Source organism: Taudactylus pleione, unplaced genomic scaffold, assembly GCF_031769625.1.
Source record: "Taudactylus pleione unplaced genomic scaffold, aTauple2 ptg001139l, whole genome shotgun sequence".
NCBI classification, from domain to species: domain Eukaryota; kingdom Metazoa; phylum Chordata; class Amphibia; order Anura; family Myobatrachidae; genus Taudactylus; species Taudactylus pleione.
In genome coordinates, this window is record NW_028285540.1 from 1,145,431 (window position 1) to 1,167,321 (window position 21,891).

At 55.0% G+C, this 21,891-nt stretch overlaps 1 protein-coding gene across 1 annotated transcript in view; it reads right to left on the reverse strand.

Moving 5' to 3' along the window:
- The window catches only part of CLEC20A (C-type lectin domain containing 20A), a 117,119-nt gene that overhangs the window by 21,646 nt on the left and 73,582 nt on the right, over positions 1-21,891 (reverse strand). The window lies entirely within an intron of this gene.

Genomic DNA, 21,891 nt, shown 5'->3' on the forward strand with positions numbered 1-21,891 from the left:
TCCTGCCCAGCATTACCCTACAATGTATTGTACAACAGGGGGGACTGTGACAGCGCAGCGCTGATGGCAGAAATTCTCGTCTCTCCCCTACCACTATGCTGCCCAGCATTACCCTGCAATGTACTGTACAACAGGGGGGATTGTGACAGCGCAGCGCTGACGGCAGAAATGCTCCTCTCTCCCCTAGCACTATGCTGCCCAGCATTACCCTGCAATGTACTGTACAACAGGGGGGACTGTGACAGCACAGCGCTGACGGAAGAAGTGCTCCTCTCTCCCCTAGCACTATGCTGCCCAGCATTACCCTGCAATGTACTGTACAACAAGGGGGACTGTGACAGCGCTGACAGCAGAAATGCTCCTCTCTCCCCTAGCACTATCCTGCCCAGCATTACCCTGCAATGTATTGTACAACAGGGGGGACTGTGACAGCGCAGCGCTGACGGCAGAAATGCTCCCCTCTCCCCTAGCACTATGCTGCCCAGCATTACCCTGCAATGTACTGTACAACAGGGGGGACTGTGACAGCGCTGACGGCAGAAATGCTCCTCTCTCCCCTAGCACTATTCTGCCCAACATTACATTGCTATGTACTGTACAACAGGGGGGACTGACAGCGCTGATGGCAGAAATGCTCCTCTCTCCCCTAGCACTATCCTGCCAAGCATTACCCTGCAATGTACTGGACAACAGGGGGGACTGTGACAGTGCAGCACTGATGGCAGAAATGCTCCTCTCTCCCCTAGCACTATGCTGCCCAGCATTACCCTGCTATGTACTGTACAACAGGGGGAACTGTTACAGCGCAGCGCTGATGGCAGAAATGCTCATCTCTCCCCTAGCAATATGCTGCCCAGCATTACCCTGCAATGTACTGTACAACAGGGGGGACTGTGACAGCAGAAATGCTCCTCTCTTCCCTAGCACTATCCTGCCCAGCATTACCCTGCAATGTATTGTACAACAGGGGGGACTGACAGCGCTGACGGCAGAAATGCTCCTCTCTCCCCTAGCACTATCCTGTCCAGCATTACCCTGCAATGTACTGTACATCAGGGGGGACTGTGACAGCGCTGACGGCAGAAATGCTCCTCTCTCCCCTAGCACTATGCTGCCCAGCATTACCCTGTAATGTACTGTACAACAGGGGGGACTGTGACAGCGCTGATGGCAGAATGCGCCTCTCTCCCCTAGCACTATGTTGCCCAGCATTACCCTACAATGTATTGTACAACAGGGGGGACTGTGACAGCGCAGCGCTGACGGCAGAAATTCTCGTCTCTCCCCTAGCACTATGCTGCCCAGCATTACCCTGCAATGTACTGTACAACAGGGGGGATTGTGACAGCGCAGCGCTGATGGCAGAAATGCTCCTCTCTCCCCTAGCACTATGCTGCCCAGCATTACCCTGCAATGTACTGTACAACAGGGGGGACTGTGACAGCACAGCGCTGACGGCAGAAATGCTCCTCTCTCCCCTAGCACTATGCTGCCCGGCGTTACCCTGCAATGTACTGTACAACAGGGGGGACTGTTACAGCGCTGATGGCAGAAATGCTCCTCTCTCCCCTAGCACTATACTGCCCAGCATTACCCTGCAATGTACTGTACAACAGGGTGGACTGTGACAGCGCTGATGGCAGAAATGCTCCTCTCTCCCCTAGCACTATGCTGCCCAGCATTACCCTGCAATGTATTGTACAACAGGGGGGACTGTGACAGCGCAGCGCTGACTGCAGAAATGCTCCTCTCTCCCCTAGCACTATGCTGCCCAGCATTACCCTGCAATGTATTCTACAACAGGGGGGACTGTGACAGCGCAGACAGCAGAAATGCTCCTCTCTCCCCTAGCACTATCCTGCCCAGCATTACCCTGCTATGTATTGTACAACAGGGGGGACTGTGACAGTGCAGCGCTGATGGCAGACATGCTCCCCTCTCCTCTAGCACTATGCTGCCCAGCATTACCCTGCAATGTACAGTACAACAAGGGGGACTGTGACAGCGCTGACGGCAGAAATGCTCCCCTCTCCCCTAGCACTATGCTGCCCAGCATTACCCTGCAATGTACTGTACAACAGGGGGGACTGTGACAGCGCTGACGGCAGAAATGCTCCTCTCTCCCCTAGCACTATTCTGCCCAACATTACCTTGCTATGTACTGTACAACAGGGGGGACTGACAGCGCTGATGGCAAAAATGCTCCTCTCTCCCCTAGCACTATCCTGCCAAGCATTACCCTGCAATGTACTGGACAACAGGGGGGACTGTGACAGCGCAGCACTGATGGCAGAAATGCTCCTCTCTCCCCTAGCACTATGCTGCCCAGCATTACCCTGCTATGTACTGTACAACAGGGGGGACTGTTACAGCGCAGCGCTGATGGCAGAAATGCTCCTCTCTCCCCTAGCAATATGCTGCCCAGCATTACCCTGCAATGTACTGTATAACAGGGGGGACTGTGACAGCAGAAATGCTCCTCTCTCCCCTAGCACTATCCTGCCCAGCATTACCCTGCAATGTATTGTACAACAGGGGGGACTGACAGCGCTGACGGCAGAAATGCTCCTCTCTCCCCTAGCACTATCCTGCCCAGCATTACCCTGCAATGTACTGTACATCAGGGGGGACTGTGACAGCGCTGACGGCAGAAATGCTCCTCTCTCCCCTAGCACTATACTGCCCAGCATTACCCTGCTATGTATTGTACAACAGGGGGGACTGTGACAGCGCAGCGCTGATGGCAGAAATGCTCCTCTCTCCCCTAGCACTATCCTGCCCAGCTTTAACCTGCTATGTACTGTACAACAGGAGGGACTGTGACAGCACTGACATCAGAAGTGCTCCTCTCTCCCCTAGCACTATGCTGCCCAGCATTACCTTGCTATGTACTGTACAACAGGGGCGACTGACAAATCTGACAGCAGAAATGCCCCTCTCTCCCCTAGCACTATCCTGCCCAGCATTACCCTGCAATGTATTGTACAACAGGGGGGACTGACAGCGCTGACGGCAGAAATGCTCCTCTCTCCCCTAGCACTATCCTGCCCAGCATTACCCTGCAATGTACTGTACGACAGGGGGGACTGCGACAGCGCAGCGCTGATGGCAGAAATGCTCCTCTCTCCCCTAGCACTATTCTGCCCAGCATTACCCTGCTATTTACTGTACAACAGGGGGGACTGTGACAGTTCAGCGCTGATGGAAGAAATGCTCCTCTCTCCCCTAGCACTATGCTGCCCAGCATTACCCTGCAATGTACTGTACAACAGGGGGGACTGTGACAGCGCTGATGGCAGAAGTGCTCCTCTCTCCCCTAGCACTATCCTGCCCAGCATTACCCTGCTATGTACTATACAACAGGGGGACTGTGACAGCACTGACGGCAGAAATGCTCCTCTCTCCCCTAGCACTATGCTGCCCAGCATTACCCTGCTATGTACTGTACAACAGGGGGGACTGTGACAGCACAGCGATGACGGCACAAATGCTCCTCTCCCCTAGCACTATCCTGCCCAGCATTACCCTGCTATGTACTGTACAACAGTGGGGACTGTGACAGCACAGCGCTGACGGCTGAAATGCTCCTCTCTCCCCTAGCACTATGCTGCCCAGCATTACCCTGCAATGTACTGTACAACAGGGGGGACTGTGACAGCACAGCACTGACAGCAGAAGTGCTCGTCTCTCCACTAGAACTATCCTGCCCAGAATTACCCTGCAATGTACTGTACAACAGGGGGGACTGTGACAGCGCAGCGCTGATGGCAGAAATGCTCCTCTCTCCCCTAGCACTATCCTGCCCAGCATTACCCTGCAATGTACTGTACAACAGGGGGGACTGTGACAGCGCAGCGCTGATGGCAGAAATGCTCCTCTCTCCCCTAGCACTATGCTGCCCAGCAATACCCTGCTATGTACTGTACAACAGGGGGGACTGTGACAGCGCAGTGCTGACAGCAGAAATGCTCCTCTCTCCCCTAGCACTATCCTGCCCAGCATTACCCTGCAATGTACTGTACAACAGGGGGGACTGTGACAGCGCAGCGCTGACGGCAGAAATGCTCCTCTCTCCCATAGCACTATGCTGCCCAGCATTACCCTGTAATGTATTGTACAACAGGGGGGACTGTGACAGCACAGCGCTGACAGCAGAAATGCTCCTCTCTCCCCTAGCACTATCCTGCCATGCATTACCCTGCAATGTACTGTACAACAGGGGGGACTGTGACAGCGCTGACGGCAGAAGAGCTCCTCCCTCCTCTAGCACTATGCTGCCCAGCATTACCCTGCAATGCACTGTACAACAGGGGGGACTGTGACAGCGCTGACGGCAGAAGTGCTTATCTCTCCCCTAGCACTATCCTGCCCAGCATTACCCTGCAATGTACTGTACAACAGGGGGGACTGTGACAGCGCAGCACTGATGGCAGAATGCTCCTCTCTCCCCTAGCACTATGCTGCCCAGCATTACCCTGCTATGTACTGTACAACAGGGGGGACTGTGACAGCACAGCGCTGACAGCAGAAATGCTCCTCACTCCCCTAGCACTATCCTGCCCAGCATAACCCTGCTATGTACTGTACAACAAGGGGGACTGTGACAGTGCAGCGCTGATGGTAGAAGTGCTCGTCTCTCCACTAGAACTATCCTGCCCAGAATTACCTGCAAAGTACTGTACAACAGGGGGGACTGTGACAGCGCAGCGCTGATGGCAAAAATGCTCCTCTGTCCCCTAGCACTATCCTGCCCAGCATTACCCTGCAATGTACTGTACAACAGGGGGGACTGTGACAGCGCTGATGGCAGAAGAGCTCCTCCCTCCTCTAGCACTATGCTGCCCAGCATTACCCTGCAATGCACTGTACAACAGGGGGGACGGTGACAGCGCTGACGGCAGAAATGCTCCTCTGTCCCCTAGCACTATACTGCCCAGCATTACCCTGCAATGTATTGTACAACAGGGGGGACTGTGACAGCGCTGACGGCAGAAGTGCTCCTCTCTCCCCTAGCACTATCCTGCCCAGCATTACTCTGCAATGTACTGTACAACAGGGGGGACTGTGACAGTGCAGCACTGATGGCAGAAATGCTCCTCTCTCCCATAGCACTATGCTGCCCAGCATTACCCTGCAATGTACTGTACAACAGGGGGGACTGTGACAGCGCTGATGGCCGAATGCTCCTCTCTCCCCTAGCACTACACTGCCCAGCATTACCCTGCAATGTACTGTACAACAGGGGGGACTGTGACAGCGCAGCGCTGACGGCAGAGATGCTCCTCTCTCCCCTAGCACTATCCTGCCCAGCATTACCCTGCAATGTACTGTACAACAGGGGGGACTGTGACAGCGCAGCGCTGATGGCAGAATGCTCCTCTCTCCCCTAGCACTATACTGCCCAGCATTACCCTGCAATGTACTGTACAACAGGGGGTACTGTGACAGCACAGTGCTGAATGCTCCTCTCTCCCCTAGCACTATCCTGCCCAGCATTACCTTGCTATGTACTGTACAACAGGGGGGACTGACAAAGCTGACAGCAGAAATGCCCCTCTCTCCCCTAGCACTATGCTGCCCAGCATTACCCTGCAATGTACTGTACAACAGGGGGGACTGTGACATCGCAGCGCTGACGGCAGAAATGCTCCTCTCTCCCCTAGCACTATGCTGCCCAGCATTACCCTGCAATGTACTGTACAATAGGGGGGACTGTGACAGCGCTGATGGCAGAAGAGCTCCTCTCTCCCCTAGCACTATGCTGCCCAGCATTACCCTGCAATGTACTGTACAACAGGGGGGTCTGTTACAGCGCAGCGCTGATGGCAGAATGCTCCTCTCTCCCCTAGCACTATACTGCCCAGCATTACCCTGCAATGTACTGTACAACAGGGGGTACTGTGACAGCGCAGTGCTGAATGCTCCTCTCTCCCCTAGCACTATCCTGCCCAGCATTACCTTGCTATGTACTGTACAACAGGGGGGACTGACAAAGCTGACAGCAGAAATGCCCCTCTCTCCCCTAGCACTATCCTGCCCAGCATTACCCTGCAATGTATTGTACAACAGGGGGGACTGACAGCGCTGAAAGCAGAAATGCTCCTCTCTCCCCTAGCACTATCCTGCCCAGCATTACCCTGCAATGTACTGTACGACAGGGGGGACTGCGACAGCGCAGCGCTGATGGCAGAAATGCTCCTCTCTCCCCTAGCACTATGCTGCCCAGCATTACCCTGCTATTTACTGTACAACAGGGGGGACTGTGACAGTGCAGCGCTGATGGCAGAAATGCTCCTCTCTCCCCTAGCACTATGCTACCCAGCATTACCCTGCAATGTACTGTACAACAGGGGTGACTGTGACAGCGCTGATGGCAGAAGTGCTCCTCTCTCCCCTAGCACTATCCTGCCCAGCATTACCCTGCTATGTACTATACAACAGGGGGACTGTGACAGCACTGACGGCAGAAATGCTCCTCTCTCCCCTAGCACTATGCTGCCCAGCATTACCCTGCAATGTACTGTACAACAGGGGGGACTGTGACAGCACAGCGCTGACAGCAGAAGTGCTCCTCTCTCCCCTAGCACTATCCTGCCCAGCATAACCCTGCTATGTACTGTACAACAAGGGGGACTGTGACAGCACAGCGCTGACGGCGGAAATGCTCCTCTCTCCCCTAGCACTATGCTGCCCAGCATTACCCTGCAATGTACTGTACAACAGGGGGGACTGTGACAGCACAGCGCTGACAGCAGAAGTGCTCCTCTCTCCCCTAGCACTATCCTGCCCAGCATAACCCTGCTATGTACTGTACAACAAGGGGGACTGTGACAGCGCAGCGCTGACGGTAGAAGTGCTCGTCTCTCCACTAGAACTATCCTGCCCAGAATTACCCTGCAATGTAATGTACAACAGGGGGGACTGTGACAGCGCAGCGCTGATGGCAGAAATGCTCCTCTCTCCCCTAGCACTATCCTGCCCAGCATTACCCTGCAATGTACTGTACAACAGGGGGGACTGTGACAGCGCAGCGCTGATGGCAGAAATGCTCCTCTCTCCCCTAGCACTATGCTGCCCAGCAATACCCTGCTATGTACTGTACAACAGGGGGGACTGTGACAGCGCAGTGCTGACAGCAGAAATGCTCCTCTCTCCCCTAGCACTATCCTGCCCAGCATTACCCTGCAATGTACTGTACAACAGGGGGAACTGTGACAGCGCAGCACTGATGGCAGAAATGCTCCTCTCTCCCATAGCACTATGCTGCCCAGCATTACCCTGCAATGTACTGTACAACAGGGGGGACTGTGACAGCACAGCGCTGACAGCAGAAATGCTCCTCTCTCCCCTAGCACTATCCTGCCCAGCATTACCCTGCAATGTACTGTACAACAGGGGGGACTGTGACAGCGCTGACGGCAGAAGAGCTCCTCCCTCCTCTAGCACTATGCTGCCCAGCATTACCCTGCAATGCACTGTACAACAGGGGGGACTGTGACAGCGCTGACGGCAGAAGTGCTTATCTCTCCCCTAGCACTATCCTGCCCAGCATTACCCTGCAATGTACTGTACAACAGGGGGGACTGTGACAGCGCAGCACTGATGGCAGAATGCTCCTCTCTCCCCTAGCACTATGCTGCCCAGCATTACCCTGCTATGTACTGTACAACAGGGGGGACTGTGACAGCACAGCGCTGACAGCAGAAATGCTCCTCTCTCCCCTAGCACTATCCTGCCCAGCATAACCCTGCTATGTACTGTACAACAAGGGGGACTGTGACAGCGCAGCGCTGACGGTAGAAGTGCTCGTCTCTCCACTAGAACTATCCTGCCCAGAATTACCTGCAATGTACTGTACAACAGGGGGGACTGTGACAGCGCAGCGCTGATGGCAGAAATGCTCCTCTGTCCCCTAGCACTATCCTGCCCAGCATTACCCTGCAATGTACTGTACAACAGGGGGGACTGTGACAGCGCAGCGCTGATGGCAGAAATGCTCCTCTCTCCCCTAGCACTATGCTGCCCAGCAATACCCTGCTATGTACTGTACAACAGGGGGGACTGTGACAGCGCAGTGCTGACAGCAGAAATGCTCCTCTCTCCCCTAGCACTATCCTGCCCAGCATTACCCTGCAATGTACTGTACAACAGGGGAGACTGTGACAGCGCAGCGCTGACAGCAGAAATGCTCCTCTCTCCCCTAGCACTATCCTGCCCAGCATTACCCTGCAATGTACTGTACAACAGGGGGGACTGTGACAGCGCAGCGCTGATGGCAGAAATGCTCCTCTCTCCCCTAGCACTATCCTGCCCAGCATTACCCTGCAATGTTCTGTACAACAGGGGGGACTGTGACAGCGCAGCGCTGAAGGCAGAATGCTCCTCTCTCCCCTAGCACTATACTGCCCAGCATTACCCTGCAATGTACTGTACAACAGGGGGGACTGTGACAGCGCTGTGCTGATAGCAGAATGCTCCTCTCTCCCCTAGCACTATACTGCCCAGCATTACCCTGCAATGTACTGTACAATAGGGGGACTGTGACAGCGCTGACGGCAGAAGAGCTCCTCTCTCCCCTAGCACTATGCTGCCCAGCTTTACCCTGTAATGTACTGTACAACAGGGGGGACTGTGACAGCGCTGATGGCAGAAGAGCTCCTCTCTCCCCTAGCACTATGCTGCCCAGCTTTACCCTGTAATGTACTGTACAACAGGGGGGACTGTGACAGCGCAGCGCTGATGGCAGAATGCTCCTCTCTCCCCTAGCACTATACTGCCCAGCATTACCCTGCAATGTACTGTAAAACAGGGGGTACTGTGACAGCACAGTGCTGAATGCTCCTCTCTCCCCTAGCACCATGCTGCCCAGCATTACCCTGCAATGTACTGTACAACAGGAGGGACTGTGACATTGCAGCGCTGACGGCAGAAATGCTCCTCTCTCCCCTAGCACTATGCTGCCCAGCATTACCCTGCAATGTACTGTACAACAGGGGGGACTGTGACAGCACAGCGCTGACAGCAGAAGTGCTCCTCTCTCCCCTAGCACTATCCTGCCCAGCATAACCCTGCTATGTACTGTACAACAAGGGGGACTGTGACAGCACAGCGCTGACGGCGGAAATGCTCCTCTCTCCCCTAGCACTATGCTGCCCAGCATTACCCTGCAATGTACTGTACAACAGGGGGGACTGTGACAGCACAGCGCTGACAGCAGAAGTGCTCCTCTCTCCCCTAGCACTATCCTGCCCAGCATAACCCTGCTATGTACTGTACAACAAGGGGGACTGTGACAGCGCAGCGCTGACGGTAGAAGTGCTCGTCTCTCCACTAGAACTATCCTGCCCAGAATTACCCTGCAATGTACTGTACAACAGGGGGGACTGTGACAGTGCAGCGCTGATGGCAGAAATGCTCCTCTCTCCCCTAGCACTATCCTGCCCAGCATTACCCTGCAATGTACTGTACAACAGGGGGGACTGTGACAGCGCAGCGCTGATGGCAGAAATGCTCCTCTCTCCCCTAGCACTATGCTGCCCAGCAATACCCTGCTATGTACTGTACAACAGGGGGGACTGTGACAGCGCAGTGCTGACAGCAGAAATGCTCCTCTCTCCCCTAGCACTATCCTGCCCAGCATTACCCTGCAATGTACTGTACAACAGGGGGAACTGTGACAGCGCAGCACTGATGGCAGAAATGCTCCTCTCTCCCATAGCACTATGCTGCCCAGCATTACCCTGCAATGTACTGTACAACAGGGGGGACTGTGACAGCACAGCGCTGACAGCAGAAATGCTCCTCTCTCCCCTAGCACTATCCTGCCCAGCATTACCCTGCAATGTACTGTACAACAGGGGGGACTGTGACAGCGCTGACGGCAGAAGAGCTCCTCCCTCCTCTAGCACTATGCTGCCCAGCATTACCCTGCAATGCACTGTACAACAGGGGGGACTGTGACAGCGCTGACGGCAGAAGTGCTTATCTCTCCCCTAGCACTATCCTGCCCAGCATTACCCTGCAATGTACTGTACAACAGGGGGGACTGTGACAGCGCAGCACTGATGGCAGAATGCTCCTCTCTCCCCTAGCACTATGCTGCCCAGCATTACCCTGCTATGTACTGTTCAACAGGGGGGACTGTGACAGCACAGCGCTGACGGCAGAAATGCTCCTCTCTCCCCATGCACTATCCTGCCCAGCATAACCCTGCTATGTACTGTACAACAAGGGGGACTGTGACAGCGCAGCGCTGACGGTAGAAGTGCTCGTCTCTCCACTAGAACTATCCTGCCCAGAATTACCTGCAATGTACTGTACAACAGGGGGGACTGTGACAGCGCAGCGCTGATGGCAGAAATGCTCCTCTGTCCCCTAGCACTATCCTGCCCAGCATTACCCTGCAATGTACTGTACAACAGGGGGGACTGTGACAGCGCAGCGCTGATGGCAGAAATGCTCCTCTCTCCCCTAGCACTATGCTGCCCAGCAATACCCTGCTATGTACTGTACAACAGGGGGGACTGTGACAGCGCAGTGCTGACAGCAGAAATGCTCCTCTCTCCCCTAGCACTATCCTGCCCAGCATTACCCTGCAATGTACTGTACAACAGGGGGGACTGTGACAGCGCAGCGCTGATGGCAGAAATGCTCCTCTCTCCCCTAGCACTATCCTGCCCAGCATTACCCTGCAATGTACAGTACAACATTGGGGACTGTGACAGCGCTGATGGCGGAAATGCTCCTCTCTCCCCTAGCACTATCCTGCCCAGCATTACCCTGCAATGTTCTGTACAACAGGGTGGACTGTGACAGCGCAGCGCTGAAGGCAGAATGCTCCTCTCTCCCCTAGCACTATACTGCCCAGCATTACCCTGCAATGTACTGTACAACAGGGGGGACTGTGACAGCGCAGTGCTGATAGCAGAATGCTCCTCTCTCCCCTAGCACTATACTGCCCAGCATTACCCTGCAATGTACTGTACAACAGGGGGGACTGTGACAGCGCTGATGGCAGAAGAGCTCCTCTCTCCCCTAGCACTATGCTGCCCAGCATTACCCTACAATGTATTGTACAACAGGGGGGACTGTGACAGCGCTGACGGCAGAAGAGCTCCTCTCTCCCCTAGCACTATGCTGCCCAGCATTACCCTGCAATGTACTGTACAACAGGGGGGACTGTGACAGCGTAGCGCTGATGGCAGAATGCTCCTCTCTCCCCTAGCACTATACTGCCCAGCATTACCCTGCAATGTACTGTAAAACAGGGGGTACTGTGACAGCACAGTGCTGAATGCTCCTCTCTCCCCTAGCACTATGCTGCCCAGCATTACCCTGCAATGTACTGTACAACAGGAGGGACTGTGACATCGCAGCGCTGACGGCAGAAATGCTCCTCTCTCCCCTAGCACTATGCTGCCCAGCATTACCCTGCAATGTACTGTACAACAGGGGGGACTGTGACAGCACAGCGCTGACAGCAGAAGTGCTCCTCTCTCCCCTAGCACTATCCTGCCCAGCATAACCCTGCTATGTACTGTACAACAAGGGGGACTGTGACAGCACAGCGCTGACGGCGGAAATGCTCCTCTCTCCCCTAGCACTATCCTGCCCAGCATTACCCTGCAATGTACTGTACAACAGGGGGGACTGTGACAGCGCAGCGCTGATGGCAGAAATGCTCCTCTCTCCCCTAGCACTATGCTGCCCAGCAATACCCTGCTATGTACTGTACAACAGGGGGGACTGTGACAGCGCAGTGCTGACAGCAGAAATGCTCCTCTCTCCCCTAGCACTATCCTGCCCAGCATTACCCTGCAATGTACTGTACAACAGGGGGGACTGTGACAGCGCAGCGCTGACGGCAGAAATGCTCCTCTCTCCCATAGCACTATGCTGCCCAGCATTACCCTGCAATGTATTGTACAACAGGGGGGACTGTGACAGCACAGCGCTGACAGCAGAAATGCTCCTCTCTCCCCTAGCACTATCCTGCCATGCATTACCCTGCAATGTACTGTACAACAGGGGGGACTGTGACAGCGCTGACGGCAGAAGAGCTCCTCCCTCCTCTAGCACTATGCTGCCCAGCATTACCCTGCAATGCACTGTACAACAGGGGGGACTGTGACAGCGCTGACGGCAGAAGTGCTTATCTCTCCCCTAGCACTATCCTGCCCAGCATTACCCTGCAATGTACTGTACAACAGGGGGGACTGTGACAGCGCAGCACTGATGGCAGAATGCTCCTCTCTCCCCTAGCACTATGCTGCCCAGCATTACCCTGCTATGTACTGTACAACAGGGGGGACTGTGACAGCACAGCGCTGACAGCAGAAATGCTCCTCTCTCCCCTAGCACTATCCTGCCCAGCATAACCCTGCTATGTACTGTACAACAAGGGGGACTGTGACAGTGCAGCGCTGATGGTAGAAGTGCTCGTCTCTCCACTAGAACTATCCTGCCCAGAATTACCTCTCTCCCCTAGCACTATGCTGCCCAGCATTACCCTGCAATGTACTGTACAACAGGGGGGACTGTGACATCGCAGCGCTGACGGCAGAAATGCTCCTCTCTCCCCTAGCACTATGCTGCCCAGCATTACCCTGCAATGTACTGTACAATAGGGGGGACTGTGACAGCGCTGATGGCAGAAGAGCTCCTCTCTCCCCTAGCACTATGCTGCCCAGCATTACCCTGCAATGTACTGTACAACAGGGGGGGCTGTGACAGCGCAGTGCTGAATGCTCCTCTCTCCCCTAGCACTATCCTGCCCAGCATTACCTTGCTATGTACTGTACAACAGGGGGGACTGACAAAGCTGACAGCAGAAATGCCCCTCTCTCCCCTAGCACTATCCTGCCCAGCATTACCCTGCAATGTATTGTACAACAGGGGGGACTGTGACAGCACTGACGGCAGAAATGCTCCTCTCTCCCCTAGCACTATGCTGCCCAGCATTACCCTGCAATGTACTGTACAACAGGGGGGACTGTGACAGCACAGCGCTGACAGCAGAAGTGCTCCTCTCTCCCCTAGCACTATCCTGCCCAGCATAACCCTGCTATGTACTGTACAACAAGGGGGACTGTGACAGCGCAGCGCTGACGGTAGAAGTGCTCGTCTCTCCACTAGAACTATCCTGCCCAGAATTACCCTGCAATGTACTGTACAACAGGGGGGACTGTGACAGCGCAGCGCTGATGGCAGAAATGCTCCTCTCTCCCCTAGCACTATCCTGCCCAGCATTACCCTGCAATGTACTGTACAACAGGGGGGACTGTGACAGCGCAGCGCTGATGGCAGAAATGCTCCTCTCTCCCCTAGCACTATGCTGCCCAGCAATACCCTGCTATGTACTGTACAACAGGGGGGACTGTGACAGCGCAGTGCTGACAGCAGAAATGCTCCTCTCTCCCCTAGCACTATCCTGCCCAGCATTACCCTGCAATGTACTGTACAACAGGGGGAACTGTGACAGCGCAGCACTGATGGCAGAAATGCTCCTCTCTCCCATAGCACTATGCTGCCCAGCATTACCCTGCAATGTACTGTACAACAGGGGGGACTGTGACAGCACAGCTCTGACAGCAGAAATGCTCCTCTCTCCCCTAGCACTATCCTGCCCAGCATTACCCTGCAATGTACTGTACAACAGGGGGGACTGTGACAGCGCTGACGGCAGAAGAGCTCCTCCCTCCTCTAGCACTATGCTGCCCAGCATTACCCTGCAATGCACTGTACAACAAGGGGGACTGTGACAGCGCAGCGCTGACGGTAGAAGTGCTCGTCTCTCCACTAGAACTATCCTGCCCAGAATTACCTGCAATGTACTGTACAACAGGGGGGACTGTGACAGCGCAGCGCTGATGGCAGAAATGCTCCTCTGTCCCCTAGCACTATCCTGCCCAGCATTACCCTGCAATGTACTGTACAACAGGGGGGACTGTGACAGCGCAGCGCTGATGGCAGAAATGCTCCTCTCTCCCCTAGCACTATGCTGCCCAGCAATACCCTGCTATGTACTGTACAACAGGGGGGACTGTGACAGCGCAGTGCTGACAGCAGAAATGCTCCTCTCTCCCCTAGCACTATCCTGCCCAGCATTACCCTGCAATGTACTGTACAACAGGGGAGACTGTGACAGCGCAGCGCTGACAGCAGAAATGCTCCTCTCTCCCCTAGCACTATCCTGCCCAGCATTACCCTGCAATGTACTGTACAACAGGGGGGACTGTGACAGCGCAGCGCTGATGGCAGAAATGCTCCTCTCTCCCCTAGCACTATCCTGCCCAGCATTACCCTGCAATGTACAGTACAACATTGGGGACTGTGACAGCGCTGATGGCGGAAATGCTCCTCTCTCCCCTAGCACTATCCTGCCCAGCATTACCCTGCAATGTTCTGTACAACAGGGGGGACTGTGACAGCGCAGCGCTGAAGGCAGAATGCTCCTCTCTCCCCTAGCACTATACTGCCCAGCATTACCCTGCAATGTACTGTACAACAGGGGGGACTGTGACCGCGCAGTGCTGATAGCAGAATGCTCCTCTCTCCCCTAGCACTATACTGCCCAGCATTACCCTGCAATGTACTGTACAATAGGGGGGACTGTGACAGCGCTGACGGCAGAAGAGCTCCTCTCTCCCCTAGCACTATGCTGCCCAGCTTTACCCTGTAATGTACTGTACAACAGGGGGGACTGTGACAGCGCTGATGGCAGAAGAGCTCCTCTCTCCCCTAGCACTATGCTGCCCAGCATTACCCTACAATGTATTGTACAACAGGGGGGACTGTGACAGCGCTGACGGCAGAAGAGCTCCTCTCTCCCCTAGCACTATGCTGCCCAGCATTGCCCTGCAATGTACTGTACAACAGGGGGGACTGTGACAGCGCAGCGCTGATGGCAGAATGCTCCTCTCTCCCCTAGCACTATACTGCCCAGCATTACCCTGCAATGTACTGTAAAACAGGGGGTACTGTGACAGCACAGTGCTGAATGCTCCTCTCTCCCCTAGCACTATGCTGCCCAGCATTACCCTGCAATGTACTGTACAACAGGAGGGACTGTGACATCGCAGCGCTGACGGCAGAAATGCTCCTCTCTCCCCTAGCACTATGCTGCCCAGCATTACCCTGCAATGTACTGTACAACAGGGGGGACTGTGACAGCACAGCGCTGACAGCAGAAGTGCTCCTCTCTCCCCTAGCACTATCCTGCCCAGCATAACCCTGCTATGTACTGTACAACAAGGGGGACTGTGACAGCACAGCGCTGACGGCGGAAATGCTCCTCTCTCCCCTAGCACTATGCTGCCCAGCATTACCCTGCAATGTACTGTACAACAGGGGGGACTGTGACAGCACAGCGCTGACAGCAGAAGTGCTCCTCTCTCCCCTAGCACTATCCTGCCCAGCATAACCCTGCTATGTACTGTACAACAAGGGGGACTGTGACAGCGCAGCGCTGACAGTAGAAGTGCTCGTCTCTCCACTAGAACTATCCTGCCCAGAATTACCCTGCAATGTACTGTACAACAGGGGGGACTGTGACAGCGCAGCGCTGATGGCAGAAATGCTCCTCTCTCCCCTAGCACTATCCTGCCCAGCATTACCCTGCAATGTACTGTACAACAGGGGGGGCTGTGACAGCGCAGCGCTGATGGCAGAAATGCTCCTCTCTCCCCTAGCACTATGCTGCCCAGCAATACCCTGCTATGTACTGTACAACAGGGGGGACTGTGACAGCGCAGTGCTGATAGCAGAAATGCTCCTCTCTCCCCTAGCACTATCCTGCCCAGCATTACCCTGCAATGTACTGTACAACAGGGGGAACTGTGACAGCGCAGCACTGATGGCAGAAATGCTCCTCTCTCCCATAGCACTATGCTGCCCAGCATTACCCTGCAATGTACTGTACAACAGGGGGGACTGTGACAGCACAGCGCTGACAGCAGAAATGCTCCTCTCTCCCCTAGCACTATCCTGCCCAGCATTACCCTGCAATGTACTGTACAACAGGGGGGACTGTGACAGCACTGACGGCAGAAGAGCTCCTCCCTCCTCTAGCACTATGCTGCCCAGCATTACCCTGCAATGCACTGTACAACAGGGGGGACTGTGACAGCGCTGACGGCAGAAGTGCTTATCTCTCCCCTAGCACTATCCTGCCCAGCATTACCCTGCAATGTACTGTACAACAGGGGGGACTGTGACAGCGCAGCACTGATGGCAGAATGCTCCTCTCTCCCCTAGCACTATGCTGCCCAGCATTACCCTGCTATGTACTGTACAACAGGGGGGACTGTGACAGCACAGCGCTGACAGCAGAAATGCTCCTCTCTCCCCTAGCACTATCCTGCCCAGCATAACCCTGCTATGTACTGTACAACAAGGGGGACTGTGACAGCGCAGCGCTGACGGTAGAAGTGCTCGTCTCTCCACTAGAACTATCCTGCCCAGAATTACCTGCAATGTACTGTACAACAGGGGGGACTGTGACAGCGCAGCGCTGATGGCAGAAATGCTCCTCTGTCCCCTAGCACTATCCTGCCCAGCATTACCCTGCAATGTACTGTACAACAGGGGGGACTGTGACAGCGCAGCGCTGATGGCAGAAATGCTCCTCTCTCCCCTAGCACTATGCTGCCCAGCAATACCCTGCTATGTACTGTACAACAGGGGGGACTGTGACAGCGCAGCGCTGACGGCAGAAATGCTCCTCTCTCCCATAGCACGATGCTGCCCAGCATTACCCTGCAATGTACTGTACAACAGGGGGGACTGTGACAGCGCAGCGCTGACGGCAGAAATGCTCCTCTCTCCCATAGCACGATGCTGCCCAGCATTACCCTGCAATGTACTGTACAACAGGGGGGACTGTGACAGCACAGCGCTGACAGCAGAAATGCTCCTCTCTCCCCTAGCACTATACTGCCCAGCATTACCCTGCAATATACTGTACAACAGGGGGGACAGTGACAGCGCAGTGCTGACAGCAGAAATGCTCCTCTCTCCCCTAGCACTATCCTGCCCAGCATTACCCTGCAATGTACTGTACAACAGGGGGAGACTGTGACAGCGCTGACGGCAGAAGAGCTCCTCCCTCCTCTAGCACTATGCTGCCCAGCATTACCCTGCAATGCACTGTACAACAGGGGGGACTGTGACAGCGCTGACGGCAGAAATGCTCCTCTCTCCCCTAGCACTATACTGCCCAGCATTACCCTGCAATGTACTGTACAACAGTGGGGACTGTGACAGCGCAGCACTGACAGCAGAAATGCTCCTCTCTCCCATAGCACTATGCTGCCCAGCATTACCCTGCAATGTACTGTACAACAGGGGGGACTGTGACAGCGCTGATGGCAGAATGCTCCTCTCTCCCCTAGCACTACACTGCCCAGCATTACCCTGCAATGTACTGTACAACAGGGGGGACTGTGACAGCGCAGCGCTGACAGCAGAAATGCTCCTCTCTCCCCTAGCACTATCCTGCCCAGCATTACCCTGCAATGTACTGTACAACAGGGGGGACTGTGACAGCGCAGCGCTGATGGCAGAAATGCTCCTCTCTCCCCTAGCACTATCCTGCCCAGCATTACCCTGCAATGTACTGTACAATAGGGGGGACTGTGACAGCGCTGACGGCAGAAGAGCTCCTCTCTCCCCTAGCACTATGCTGCCCAGCATTACCCTGTAATGTACTGTACAACAGGGGGGACTGTGACAGCGCTGACGGCAGAAGAGCTCCTCTCTCCCCTAGCACTATGCTGCCCAGCATTACCCTGCAATGTACTGTACAACAGGGGGGACTGTGACAGCACAGCGCTGATGGCAGAATGCTCCTCTCTCCCCTAGCACTATACTGCCCAGCATTACCCTGCAATGTACTGTAAAACAGGGGGTACTTTGACAGCACAGTGCTGAATGCTCCTCTCTCCCCTAGCACTATGCTGCCCAGCATTACCCTGCAATGTACTGTACAACAGGAGGGACTGTGACATCGCAGCGCTGACGGCAGAAATGCTCCTCTCTCCCCTAGCACTATGCTGCCCAGCATTACCCTGCAATGTACTGTACAATAGGGGGGACTGTGACAGCGCTGATGGCAGAAGAGCTCCTCTCTCCCCTAGCACTATGCTGCCCAGCATTACCCTGCAATGTACTGTACAACAGGGGGGGCTGTGACAGCGCAGCGCTGATGGCAGAATGCTCCTCTCTCCCCTAGCAATATACTGCCCAGCATTACCCTGCAATGTACTGTACAACAGGGGGGACTGTGACAGCGCAGTGCTGAATGCTCCTCTCTCCCCTAGCACTATGCTGCCCAGCATTACCCTGCAATGTACTGTACAACAAGGGGGACTGTGACAACGCAGCGATGATGGCAGAAGTGCTCCTCTCTCCCCTAGCACTATCCTGCCCAGCATTACCCTGCTATGTACTGTACAACAGAGGGGACTGTGACAGCGCTGACGGCAGAAGAGCTCCTCTCTACCCTAGCACTATGCTGCCCAGCATTACCCTGCAATGTATTGTACAACAGGGGGGACTGTGACAGCGCTGACGGCAGAAGAGCTCCTCTCTCCCCTAGCACTATGCTGCCCAGCATTACCCTGCAATGTACTGTACAACAGGGGGGACTGTGACAGCGCAGCGCTGATGGCAGAATGCTCCTCTCTCCCCTAGCACTATACTGCCCAGCATTACCCTGCAATGTACTGTAAAACAGGGGGTACTGTGACAGCACAGTGCTGAATGCTCCTCTCTCCCCTAGCACTATGCTGCCCAGCATTACCCTGCAATGTACTGTACAACAGGGGGGGCTGTGACAGCGCAGCGCTGATGGCAGAATGCTCCTCTCTCCCCTAGCACTATACTGCCCAGCATTACCCTGCAATGTACTGTACAACAAGGGGGACTGTGACAGCGCAGTGCTGAATGCTCCTCTCTCCCCTAGCACTATGCTGCCCAGCATTACCCTGCAATGTACTGTACAACAAGGGGGACTGTGACAACGCAGCGATGACAGCAGAAGTGCTCCTCTCTCCCCTAGCACTATCCTGCCCAGCATTACCCTGCTATGTACTGTACAACAGGGGGGACTGTGACAGCGCTGATGTCAGAAGAGCTCCTCTCTCCCCTAGCACTATGCTGCCCAGCATTACCCTGCAATGTATTGTACAACAGGGGGGACTGTGACAGTGCTGATGGCAGAAATGCTCCTCTATCCCCTAGCACTATGCTGCCCAGCATTACCCTGCAATGTACTGTACAATAGGGGGGACTGTGACAGCGCTGATGGCAGAAGAGCTCCTCTCTCCCCTAGCACTATGCTGCCCAGCATTACCCTGCTATGTACTGTACAACAGGGGGGACTGTGACAGCGCAGCGCTGACGGCAGAAATGCTCCTCTCTCCCCTAGCACTATGCTGCCCAGCATTACCCTGCTATGTACTGTACAACAGGGGGGACTGTGACAGCGCAGCGCTGATGGCAGAATTGTTCCCATCTTCCTTTAGTCCCAGCAGGTTTGCCCTGTTCTCTCATCCCTCGTCCGCTGACTGCATGATACTGAAACAGAGTAAATAGCTACTGGGTACATTGATTTTCTTCACCTAATCTGTTATTTAGTAGTTGACATCTGCATCCAGATGCTCGGAATCCCGACAGCAGCTACGTAAGTATTCTAATTCTCACCCCCTAACCCTCCCTTCCTGCATGCTAACCATAAACTTCCCCCCTGCACCCTAACCCTCCCTGTTAGTGCCTAAACCTAACCCCCCCGAGGTGCCTAACCCTAACTACCCCCTGTCCACAGCCTAACCCTTACCTCTCCCCTCCCATAGCCTAACCCTTACCTCTCCCCTCCCACAGCCCAACCCTTACTTCTCATCTCCCACAGCCCAACCCTTACCTCTATACTCCCACAACCTAACCCTTACCTCTCCCCTCCCACAGCCCAACCCTTACCTCTATCCTCCCACAGCCTAACCCTTACCTCTCCTCTCCCACAGCCCAACCCTTAACTCTCCCCTCCCACAGCCCAACCCTTACCTCTCCCCTCCCACAGCCTAACCCTTACCTCTATCCTCCCACAGCCCAACCCTTACCTATATCCTCCCACAGCCTAACCCTTACCTCTCCCCTCCCCTTACCTCTCCCCTCCCACAGCCCAACCTTTACCTATATCCTCCCACAACCTAACCCTTACCTCTCCCCTCCCACAGCCTAACCCTTACCTATATCCTCCCACAGCCCAACCCTTACCTCTCCCCTCCCACAGCCTAACCCTTACCTCTATCCTCCCACAGCCCAACCCTTACTTCTATCCTCCCACAGCCTAACCCTTACCTCTCCCCTCCCACAGCCTAACCCTTACCTATATCCTCCCACAGCCCAACCCTTACCTCTCCCCTCCCACAGCCCAACCCTTACCTCTCCCCTCCCACAGCCCAACCCTTACCTCTATCCTCCCACAGCCCAACCCTTACCTATATCCTCCCACAGCCTAACCCTTACCTATATTCTCCCACAGCCCAACCCTTACCTCTCCCCTCCCACAGCCTAACCCTTACCTATATCCTCCCACAGCCCAACCCTTACCTCTCCCCTCCCACAGCCTAACCCTTACCTCTATCCTCCCACAGCCCAACCCTTACTTCTATCCTCCCACAGCCTAACCCTTACCTCTCCCCTCCCACAGCCTAACCCTTACCTATATCCTCCCACAGCCCAACCCTTACCTCTCCCCTCCCACAGCCCAACCCTTACCTCTCCCCTCCCACAGCCCAACCCTTACCTCTATCCTCCCACAGCCCAACCCTTACCTATATCCTCCCACAGCCTAACCCTTACCTATATCCTCCCACAGCCCAACCCTTACCTCTCCCCTCCCACAGCCTAACCCTTACCTCTATCATCCCACAGCCTAACCCTTACCTATATCCTCCCACAGCCCAACCCTTACCTCTCCCCTCCCACAGCCTAATCCTTACCTCTCCCCTCCCACAGCCCAACCCTTACCTCTATCCTCCCACAGCCCAACCCTTACCTATATCCTCCCACAGCCTAACCCTTACCTCTCCTCACCCCTCCCACAGCCTAACCCTTACCTCTCCCCTCCCACAGCCTAAGCCTTCTCAGAGAACTGGACGCACTCGAACATCAGTATTCTGAGCTGGATCAGAGTCTGGCTCAGGTTTTCCCATCTGACACGGATTCCAAAACAAGGCAAAACGTCATCAATCTGCATCGGTTTCTCACGGGTTTTGGATTGCATATAAGTCCCTCCACGTGGTGATCGGTGCAATTTGTATGCGGAGTTTGTGCAGGGAGGGCTGTGCTCAGGGCCGTCTGTTCCATTGGGCTTTTGGGCTGCCCAAGGGCCCGAAGCTTCAAGGGGCCCGCCAACCCCCCTGCAGCCGCGGCCAGTTGTTAAATATTTTTTTTTAGTATCACTGTGTTCCGATCCGCTAGACCCCTAAACCCCCCCACCTCCACGACCTTCCAGGAGCACTTACTAATTTGGCTGTGACAGCTGCACCCTCCGAACCCGCCCTCCACCTCCCCTGCCCACTTCTTCAAATCAATGGGCCTTCTGCAGATGTCACGCTGGGTACGACCGAGTGCCCATGAAGAAGAGCGGAGGAGCCGGAGCAGCGCGCAAGAAACAGGATGCCGGATCTCCTCAGTAAGTGATTTATGCAGAAGGACCTTTTCCGGGGGTCGCCAGGGCGGGGGGGGGGTGTTATGTGTATACTGTGTGTGTCTATGTTATGTGTATACTGTGTGTGTATGTTATGTGTATACTGTGTGTGTCTATGTTGTGTGTATGTCTATGTTGTGTATACTGTGTGTGTCTATGTTGTGTGTATACTGTGTGTGTCT